This window comes from Palaemon carinicauda, chromosome 14 (genome assembly GCF_036898095.1).
Source record: "Palaemon carinicauda isolate YSFRI2023 chromosome 14, ASM3689809v2, whole genome shotgun sequence".
Taxonomy (NCBI): domain Eukaryota; kingdom Metazoa; phylum Arthropoda; class Malacostraca; order Decapoda; family Palaemonidae; genus Palaemon; species Palaemon carinicauda.
This window is the reverse complement of record NC_090738.1, coordinates 132,699,983-132,709,982: the sequence shown is the minus strand read 5'-3', so window position 1 is coordinate 132,709,982 and position 10,000 is coordinate 132,699,983. Positions and strand designations below refer to the sequence as shown.

Genomic DNA, 10,000 nt, shown 5'->3' with positions numbered 1-10,000 from the left:
GCCCAGTGCGGAAAGGAAACAAGGGAATGAATTATTATTATTATTATTATTATCATTATTATTATTATTACTAGCCAAGCTACAACCCTAGTTCGAAAAGCAAGATTCTATAAGCCCAAGGGCTCCAACAGGGAAAAGTAGCCCAGTAAGGAAAGGAAATAAGGAAATAAATAAATGATGAGAATAAATTAACAATATATCATTCTAAAAACAGTAACAGCGTCAAAACAGATATGTCCTATATAAACTATTAACAACGTCAAAAACAGATATGTCATATATAAAGTATAAAAAGACTCATGTCAGCCTGGTCAACATAAAAACATTTGCTCCAACTTTGAACTTTTAAAGTTCTGCCGATTCAATCGGGTAGTTAATCGGTAGAACTTCAAAAGTTCAAACTTGCAGCAAATGTTTTTATATTGAATAGGCTGACATAAGTCTTTTTATAGATTATATATGAAAGATATGTTTTAATGTTGTTACTGTTCTTGAAATATTTTATTTCAATTGTTCATTACTTCACATATAGTTTAAGTATTTCCTTATTTCCCTTCCTCGCTGGGCTATTTTTCCCTGTCAGAATCCCTGGTCTTATAACATCCTTCTTTTCTCACTAGGGTTGTAGCTTAGCTAATAATAATAATAATAATAATAATAATAATAATAATAAAATTTAAAGGGTACTAGTTTTAGTTCCAGTGTCGTCAGAATAGATGCTAACCACAACGTCAGCCGGGCAAGCCCAAACCCCCAATGTGGTCTCCAACCACAGCAATATCCTCCCCAGTAAACAGCTTAAACTCTTGATCCCGGGAGGTGATCGATCTGCTGACATGCGAATGCTAGGCGAATGTGTTTCCACTATACTAACCAGGGGCCATATTTCTTTAATTACTTTTATATAAAGGTAGGATGTGTAATGATAATGATTATTCATATAATATAATAGGAATTATTGGTCTTTGTACAAAATAATCAATAATTCACTGAATTACTGAACCATTCAAATCTTGGAGAGTGAAGGCTCCCAAGTATACGGATAGACAATGCATAGATTATGATGTTTTGATAGTAAAAGAACTATCATTATACTTCAATCGAATCATATTGTTCATTTAAAATAAGACTTGAGTCTGAGTAATGAAGATACATGTAGATTTTTTTACAATGTTGATATAGAAAATAGATGGAATTTTTCAGGTACGTATCGTTGAATACAAATTGTAAAAATAAATATGAATAGTATATATCACCACAGAGAAGATACATGTACAGGAATGTTTTCAAAGCTTAATAGAAAATAAAGCATATAATACAGTCGATTTATTCACAGCCTTATAACCCAAGGACTGGTAACTTAGGATAATAAGATTTCGCCACGAATATAAATATAAATATATGAATATAAATATAAATATATGAATATAAATATAAATATATGAATATAAATATAAATATATGAATATAAATATAAATATATGAATATAAATATAAATATATAAATATAAGTATAAATATTATTATCTCCCTTATATAATAAAGAGCAATTGTCTGACAAATTGCCGTACCAGTGGATTGTAGTTAAGAAAGGGGAAGCTGGTGAGAAAGGTTGAATCTGTGTGTGTGCATGCGTATGTGTGTTTATCAAAATATTCAAACTTCAAAATCTAATAAAAACTATAATTAAGAGCACGCCCTAGTAAGCAAGTTATGTATAAATATTGCATCCCAAAGATATGAGTTAGTCATTTTAAATCTATGAAATATATTTTAGATCAAACTGCAGAGTTGTCATTCATCATTGCGAGTCTATTAGAAAAAATGTAAATGTTGCATTTAGCCCATATATAATTACCACCCAAACTCGGCTCAATCCCTCGTCAGGCTGGGAGGAGCGAAGAGAGGAAAGGTCCCCTTTTGTTTCTTTGTTTAATGTCGGCCATCCCCCAAAATTGGTAAATTAGTCTATCAGAAAAAATTTAAATGTTACATTTAGCACATAAATAATTACCAGCCAATCTCAGCACAATCCCTCGTCAGGCTGGGAGGAGCGGAGAAAGAAAAAGTCCCTTTTTTTTTTAATTTCGGCTAGATGGTCTTTTTAATGCTATCTATCTTTTATAATATATTTACTTTTCTGGTTTTAATTGAATATTCTTTTAATCTTTATTTATAATAAACGATATCGGCGTCAATGACCTTCGATGTCAGGATGCCAGAGAACTTCCAATCAATCAATCAATTCTCGGCTAGCCCCCAAAATTGGTAAATAGATAGATAGATAATTACCTAAGCATTGCTGCATAATCCTGAAAGGTCACGTCCACCAAGAGTACTTTGCAAGTACCAGTGACGCCATCAAAGAGGATTTTGTGGCTATTTTCGTACTTCCCTTCAAAGGTTGAGAGATCAACAACGAGAACAGGTAGTGCTTCTCGGTAGCTTAGTCTAAAATTATAAAAAAAATCATTAGTGTCATAATTTTCTCAAAAGTATTGATCTTAATCAAATGAGCTGAATTATATATTACATGTATGCTGAGAAGATCCTAGCTTGGTTAAATAATGTGCAATATATATTTAGGAATAAACTTTATAATAATGTGCAATATATCTTTAAGAATAAACTTTATAATATTGTGCAATATATATCTAGGAATAAACTTTGTAATAATGTACAATATATATTTAAGAATAAACCTTATAATATTGTGCAATATATATTTAGGAATAAACTTTATAATAATCTTCAATATATATTTAGGAATAAACTTTATAATAATGTGCGATATATATTTAGGAATATACTTTATAATAATGTGCGATATATATTTAGGAATAAACTTTATAATTATGTGCTATATGTATTTAGGAATAAACTTCATAATATTGTGCAATATAAATTTAGGAATAAACTTTATAATATTGTGCAATATATATTTAGGAATAAACTTTATAATAATGTGCATTATATATTTAGGAATAAACTTTATAATAATGTGCAATATATATTTAGGAATAAACTTTTTATTGACTGAATTAATCACTGTCTGAAATACGTTTAAGATATTTTGATAATCCGAAAATTACAGGATTGCTGAAACCCTGTATGATATTCAACACAAAGTGAACTGTAATTTCATATTAAAATCAAATCTATTCATAATTGATATGTTTAAACATGATAATAGTTTGAGCAACAATACAATCATACCTGATAGATTTATAACATTTAACTGATATTCAACCAAAAATGATCTTTAAATATTAAAACAAAACTAAAACTATCTAAGATTAATGTTTCAAACTAACAATAACCAAAGCAACATTGCTCTCATACCTAATAATATGATGTATAAATGATCTTTGCCCATCTTGAGTGAGTAAAACGAAGTGGCATCCAATGATATAAGGCTTCAATATTTTCCAGGAGAATTCAGCGACCATTTCCCCCACATTTCGTGAATCTATCGAGGTCGAAGTGGGGCCGTAGACAGAAGATGAATCACCTGTGTCGGCTACAGGAAGAACTTGGTCTGTTAAACATGCGCAAGATATATTTTTTATGAGCTTAGCTTAATGGCCTCTACCAAACCCAATTGGTGCCATAGGTCGAAATATATTTATTTCTATATACAAAGGAAATATATTTCTAAGACATAGATCTGTTAAATATACACAAATGATATATTTGTATGCTAACCCAAAATTATCTGCCAAAAGCTATTGGTGCCATATGTCGAAATATATTTATTTTTATATACAAGGGAAAGATATTTTCAAGAAATAGATCTGTTAGATATACACAAGTGATATATTTTTATGCTAACCCAAAATCCTCTGACAAAAGCTATTGGTGCCATACGTCGAAATATATTTATTTTTATATACAAGAGAAAGATATTTTCAAGAAATAGATCTGTTAAATATACACAAAAGATATATTTTTATGTTAATCTAATAGCCTCTGCCAAAACCTATTGGTGCCATAAGTCTAAATATATTTATTTCTATATACAAGGGAAATATATTTTCAAGAAATAGGTCTGTTAAATATACACAAATGATATATTTTTATGCTAACCCAAAATCCTATGCCAAAAGCTATTGGTGACATACAGTACGTCGAAATATATTTATTTTTATATACAAGGAAAATATATTTTCAAGAAATAGGTCTGTTAGATATAAACAAATGATATATTTTTATGCTAACCCAAAATCCTCTGCCAAAAGCTATTGGTGCCATACGCCGAATTATATTTATTTCTATATACAAGGGAAAGATATTTTCAAGAAATAGGTCTGTTAAATATACACCGATGATCTATTTATGTTAACCTAATGACCTCTGCCAAAAAAACTGGATGTGGCAGAGATGAGAATGTTCAGATGGATGTGTGGGGTCACAAGAGGAGATAAGATACTAATGAGGTAATTAGGGGTACCACAGGAGTTAGAAAACTATCAGATAAGATCCAAGAAAGTAAACTGGGGTGGTATGGTCATGTCATGAGAAGAGATGAACAGTACATTGGGAGGAGATTGATGGAAATGGAGGTACAGGGAACGAGGAGAGGGAGACCAAAGCATAGGTGGATAGACTGTATCAAGGATGACCTTCGATCAAAGGGATTAACCGGTGATGAAGTGTGGGACGGAGGTAGAAGGAGAACGCTGGCCAGAAACATCGACCCCACATAGAAGTGGGAAAAGATGCAGACAAAGAAGAAGAAGAAGAAGAAGAAGAATGACTTATCGGTCCTTATATGTCGAAATATATTTATTTCTATATACAAGGGAAAGATATTTTCAAGAGAGGGTCTCTTAAAAAAACGTAAATTATATGTATATGGATAAATATCAACACAATATCGTGCTCAAATAGAAATAAATTTCTACCTCATACTTGGGATCGAACCCTAGCCCCTTCTAATGAAAGGTCAGGTCGCTTCCAACCATCCCACCAGAAGCCATAAAAGAAGTCGGAACCTAACTGCTAATCTACAGTTCAGGATTTACCAGGACATCAGGCTCTTTATGACTTCTGGTGGCATGGTTGGAAGCGACCTGGCCTTTCATTAGAAGGGGCTAAGGTTCGATCCCAAGTATGAGGTAGAAATTTATTTACAATTATATGTTTTATGATCTTAAACTAAAACCATCTGCATAACCCTATCATTTCTATTAGTGCCATAAGTGAAAATATATTTATTTTGATATACAAAGGAAATATATTTTCATTGCATTCCATAATTGTGTTTCCAAAGCCACTGGCGTAATATTCTCTCTATAACTATTAAATGATATCAATGAAAATATCATTCGTAAATCTTATGAAATTATTTTTACGAACAAGGTTAAAACCTGTTTCTGTTAACACCTAATAAAAGGATATTTGCTTTTCATATCACGATAGAATTTAGAGTCATGTTCAGGTACTAACAAAAACATATATCTCTTATATTCCCTGATATATTATAGAAACTTATATGAAAACCCTATAGCCACTATAAACCTATTTCACATATTTTTTATAACATTCTACAAGCTTCTTTTATATGTTAGCATGAAATATAAATTTTTATACAAAAAAAAAAACCTCTAGCCCACATAAAACTATTCCACTTATTTTCTTGGATAACATTCTCCAAGCTCCTTTCAAAAATATAACCCTATAGCCAATATAAACCTATTTCACATATTTCTTTATAAGTCTACAACCTTCTTTTATATATTAGGATGAAATATAAATTTTTATATAAAAAAAACATATAGCCCCTATAAACCTATTCCACATATTTTCTTTGATATCATTCTCCAAGCTCCTTTCAAAAATATTAAGATGAAACATAAATATATGTGACTTTCTTTAGCAATAGCCAATCTTTTTTTGTTCCAATTTGTATCTCTAATATATTTCAAAGTCTACTTTACCTTCCACGCTATCTGCTAAGATGAACATTAAACATAGTATGACGAACATCCTCCTGAAAGAAAAGGAAATTATTATTATTATTATTATTATTATTAGCTAAGGTACAACCGTAGTTGAATAAAAACAGGATGCTATAAGCCCAAGGTCTCCATTATTAGTATTATTATTATTATTATTATTATTATTATTATTATTATTAGCTAAGGTACAACCGTAGTTGAATAAAAAAAGGATGCTATAAGCCCATTTATTATTATTGATTATTATTATTATTATTATTATTATTATTATTATTATTATTATTATTAGCTAAGGTACAACCGTAGTTGAATAAGAACAGGAGGCTATAAGCCCAGGGTCTCCATTATTATTATTATTATTATTATTATTATTATTATTAGCTAAGGTACAACCGTAGTTGAATAAAAACATGATGCTATAAGCCCAAGGTCTCCATTATTATTATTATTATTATTATTATTATTATTATTATTATTATTATTATTATTATTATTATTGCTAAAGTAAAACCGTAGTTAAATAAAAACAGGATGCTATAAGCCCAAGGTCTCCATTATTATTATTATTATTATTATTATTATTATTATTATTATTATTATTAATATTATTATTATTATTAGCTAAGGTACAACCGTAGTTGAATAAAAACATTATTATTATTATTATTATTATTATTATTATTATTATTATTATTATTAGCTAAGGTACAACCGTAGTTGAATAAAAATAGGATGCTATAAGCCCAAGACCTCCATTATCATTATTATTATTATTATTATTATTATTATTATTATTATCATTATTATTATTATTATTATTATTATTAATCATAGTCTACAAATACTGGTGGTTTATAATGTGGGATTCCAGACTACATCCAGCTTCATTAGGAATCCATAAACCTTCCTCACTATATGTGCTGTTTCAAGTAGCACGCTCCTCTACACAAGTCCTGGGGCTATACTGACTCATACAATCTCAAGATTTCTTTCCAATGACTTAGGTATGGTCCCTAGTACTCCTATGAGTATTGGTACCACATCTATCTGCTATTCTATGGCCTTCTCAATTCAATTCCTAAGTTCTAGTAATTTTTTGTTTGATTTCTCTCCTCTTATTTTCCAGTCTTTAGTCACACTGGACTGTGGCATCTATGAGTGACACATTCTTCGATGTCTTGTCGCCCAGAGCGACATCTGATTGATGTGCTTGTATCACCCTTTCCGTTATTATTATTATTATTATTATTATTATTATTATTATTATTATTATTATTATTTTCTAAGCTACAACCATAGTTGGAAAAGCAGGATGCTATAAGCCCAGGGGCTCCAACAGGGAAAATAGCTCAGTGAGGAAAGGAAACATTGAAAAATAAAACCTTTTAAGAACAATAATAACATTAAAATAAATATTTCCTATATAAACTATTAATACTTTAACAAAACAAGAAGAGAAATTAGATAGAATAGTTTGCCCGAGTCTACCCTCAAGCTAGAGAACTCTAACCCAAGACAGTGGAAGACCATGGTACAGAGGCTATGGCTACCCAAGACACGGGGAACAATGGTTTGATTTTAGAGTGTCCTTCTCCTTATATTGTAATCCCAGGGCTGTTTAGCTGATTATTATTATTGTTATTTATTATTCTATTATTGAAGAGACAGCTAAGCCTCAAGAATTATATAATTCTCTCAAAGAATAACATATTCGTAGCATATAAACGATAAAAGAGATTAAGCTCAAGTTCCAGTTTCAGCTGATTAAGTTCAATTTCCAGCTTCAGCTGATTAAGTTCTATTTCCAGTTTCAACTTGATTAAGCTCAAATTCCAGTTTCAGCTGATTGAGCTCAAATTCCAGTTTTAGCAGATTGAGCTCAAATTCCAGTTTCAGCTGATTAACCTCAAATTTCAGTTTCAGGAGATTATGTTCAATCTCCAGCTAATATACTTTATATATACATAATTCTGTGTGTATGTATAATATAGAATATATATGAATATATATATATATATATATATATATATATATATATATATATATATATATATATATATATATATATATATATAAATAGCCCTCGGTTAGATTTCCCCAGTCGCCTCTATCCTGAGCTTTTAATTCAATACGTCTCCATTCATCATCTCCTACTTCATCCTTCATATTCCTCTACCATATTTATATCTATACTGCATTTATATGTGTATATATGTATATATGTATATATGTGTATATCATATGCGCATGCATGTATGTATTCACCTTTCCTAACATATTACGATGATATTGCTGGAAAGGACGAAATATTTCAGAAATCTTCCATTGTAGATAAATCACATTCTGTCATATTTTTGGCTAGATTAGCTAAACTTTTTAGTAGCTAAGCCAGATTGCCGTGATAATTAACCTTATAAGTAAGCACAGAGGAGATTTGTACATATAAGAAACGAACGTGATGGATAAAGATTATTCCAGTAATCATTTCATATTTTTTTTTATGTATCATAATAGGTTTTTTAAGGTATATATTTAGAAATTAGGGTTTGGATTAGCATGGCTAAAATCTATTCATACTATTTTCTTATGAATAAAAACAGTTTTTTAAGAGGTGTCTAATAAATTAGGAATTGAATCAGTATAGATAAAACTTATTCCAAATGTTTTTTTTTAGTATAAATAAAAACCTGTTTTTGGAAGAAATATCTGACAAATTAAGGTTTGAATCGGCCTAGCTAAAACTCAATTTTGTTTTTAGTTCTGATTTATATATCTTCATATGAAATAAGCAGAAATACCAAATTGGTAGAGACGTTATCATAAAGCTACTTTTTATATTTGGAAATTGTAAAAACTGTAAAAACTACTATAAAAAGGGATATATTCTATTTGATAACTTATTCATGTATCCCGCATTGTGTTGTACATAATACAGTAACAAGAAAGAGAAATAGTAATTGCTAAGCATTGAAAATATTATCCCTAAGTAATAACAAAAACCAAAAAACGAAAATAAACTGTACATAATACTATAACATACATAAGCCATCTAAGAGACAAGAAGATATCCAAAAATACCATAAACTTGAAAAACCTGAATAAAGAAAATGAGACCAATTTTGCATTGAATCCAAAGAAAATATTGAGATACCTAATTAGTAAGCCTTGAAATTATTATCCTTAAATAATAACAAAAAACAAAAAACGAAAATAAACTGTATATAATACCATCTACAACATACATGAACCCTCTAGGAGACATGAAAATATCCAAAAATACCATAAACTTGAAAAACCTGAATAAAGAAAATGAGACCAATTTTGCATTGAATCCAAAGAAAATATTGAGATACCTTAAGCATCTTACCTTTTTCCAATTGACTCTCGACAGGCTGAAAGCTGGCTGTGAACTGGCGAGCTTCCTGAAGAGTTTGATCCTCTACCTAAGCTGCAGAGAAGCGAGTCGCTCGTCTGGTTCGCCAGCCAATCAGTGAACTCTTCTAAAAGGGTAACAGGCTCAAGGATAAATGTAAATCGATGAATGGTAAAATAATGAGGATGGCTTATTGGAAATCTTTAACTATGTATTCCTTGGAATACCTTTTTTTTATATCATCATCTCCTTCGCCTAGTGATGCAAAGGGCCTCAGTTAGATTTCGCCAGTCGTCTCTATCTTGAGCTTTTGATTCAATATTATTCCATTCATCAGCTCCTACTTCACGCTTCATAGGCTTCAGCCATGTAGGCCTGGATCTTCCAACTCTTCTAGTGCCTTGTGGAGCCCAGCTGAATGTTTGGTGAACTAATTCCTCTTGGGGAGTGCGAAGAACATGCCCAAACAATCTCCATCTACCCCTCATCATGATCTCATCCACATATAGCACTCGAGTAATCTCTCTTATATAGTTTATTTTTCTAATCTTGTCCTGCCATTTTATATATATATATATATATATATATATATATATATATATATATATATATATATATATATATATATATATATATATATACTGTATATATATATATATATGTATAG

The 10,000-nt window shown here is 30.0% G+C and overlaps 1 long non-coding RNA gene across 1 annotated transcript; it reads right to left on the bottom strand.

The window, feature by feature from the left end:
* Positions 1 to 3,411: 3,411 nt before the first annotated feature.
* Positions 3,412 to 9,398, bottom strand: LOC137653364 (uncharacterized). Its single transcript, XR_011046459.1, has 3 exons — positions 9,328 to 9,398; positions 5,940 to 5,992; positions 3,412 to 3,520 (listed from the first exon to the last, which is right to left on the bottom strand). It is a non-coding gene; the product is annotated as an uncharacterized lncRNA (long non-coding RNA).
* Between the last annotated feature and the right edge of the window lie 602 nt (positions 9,399 to 10,000).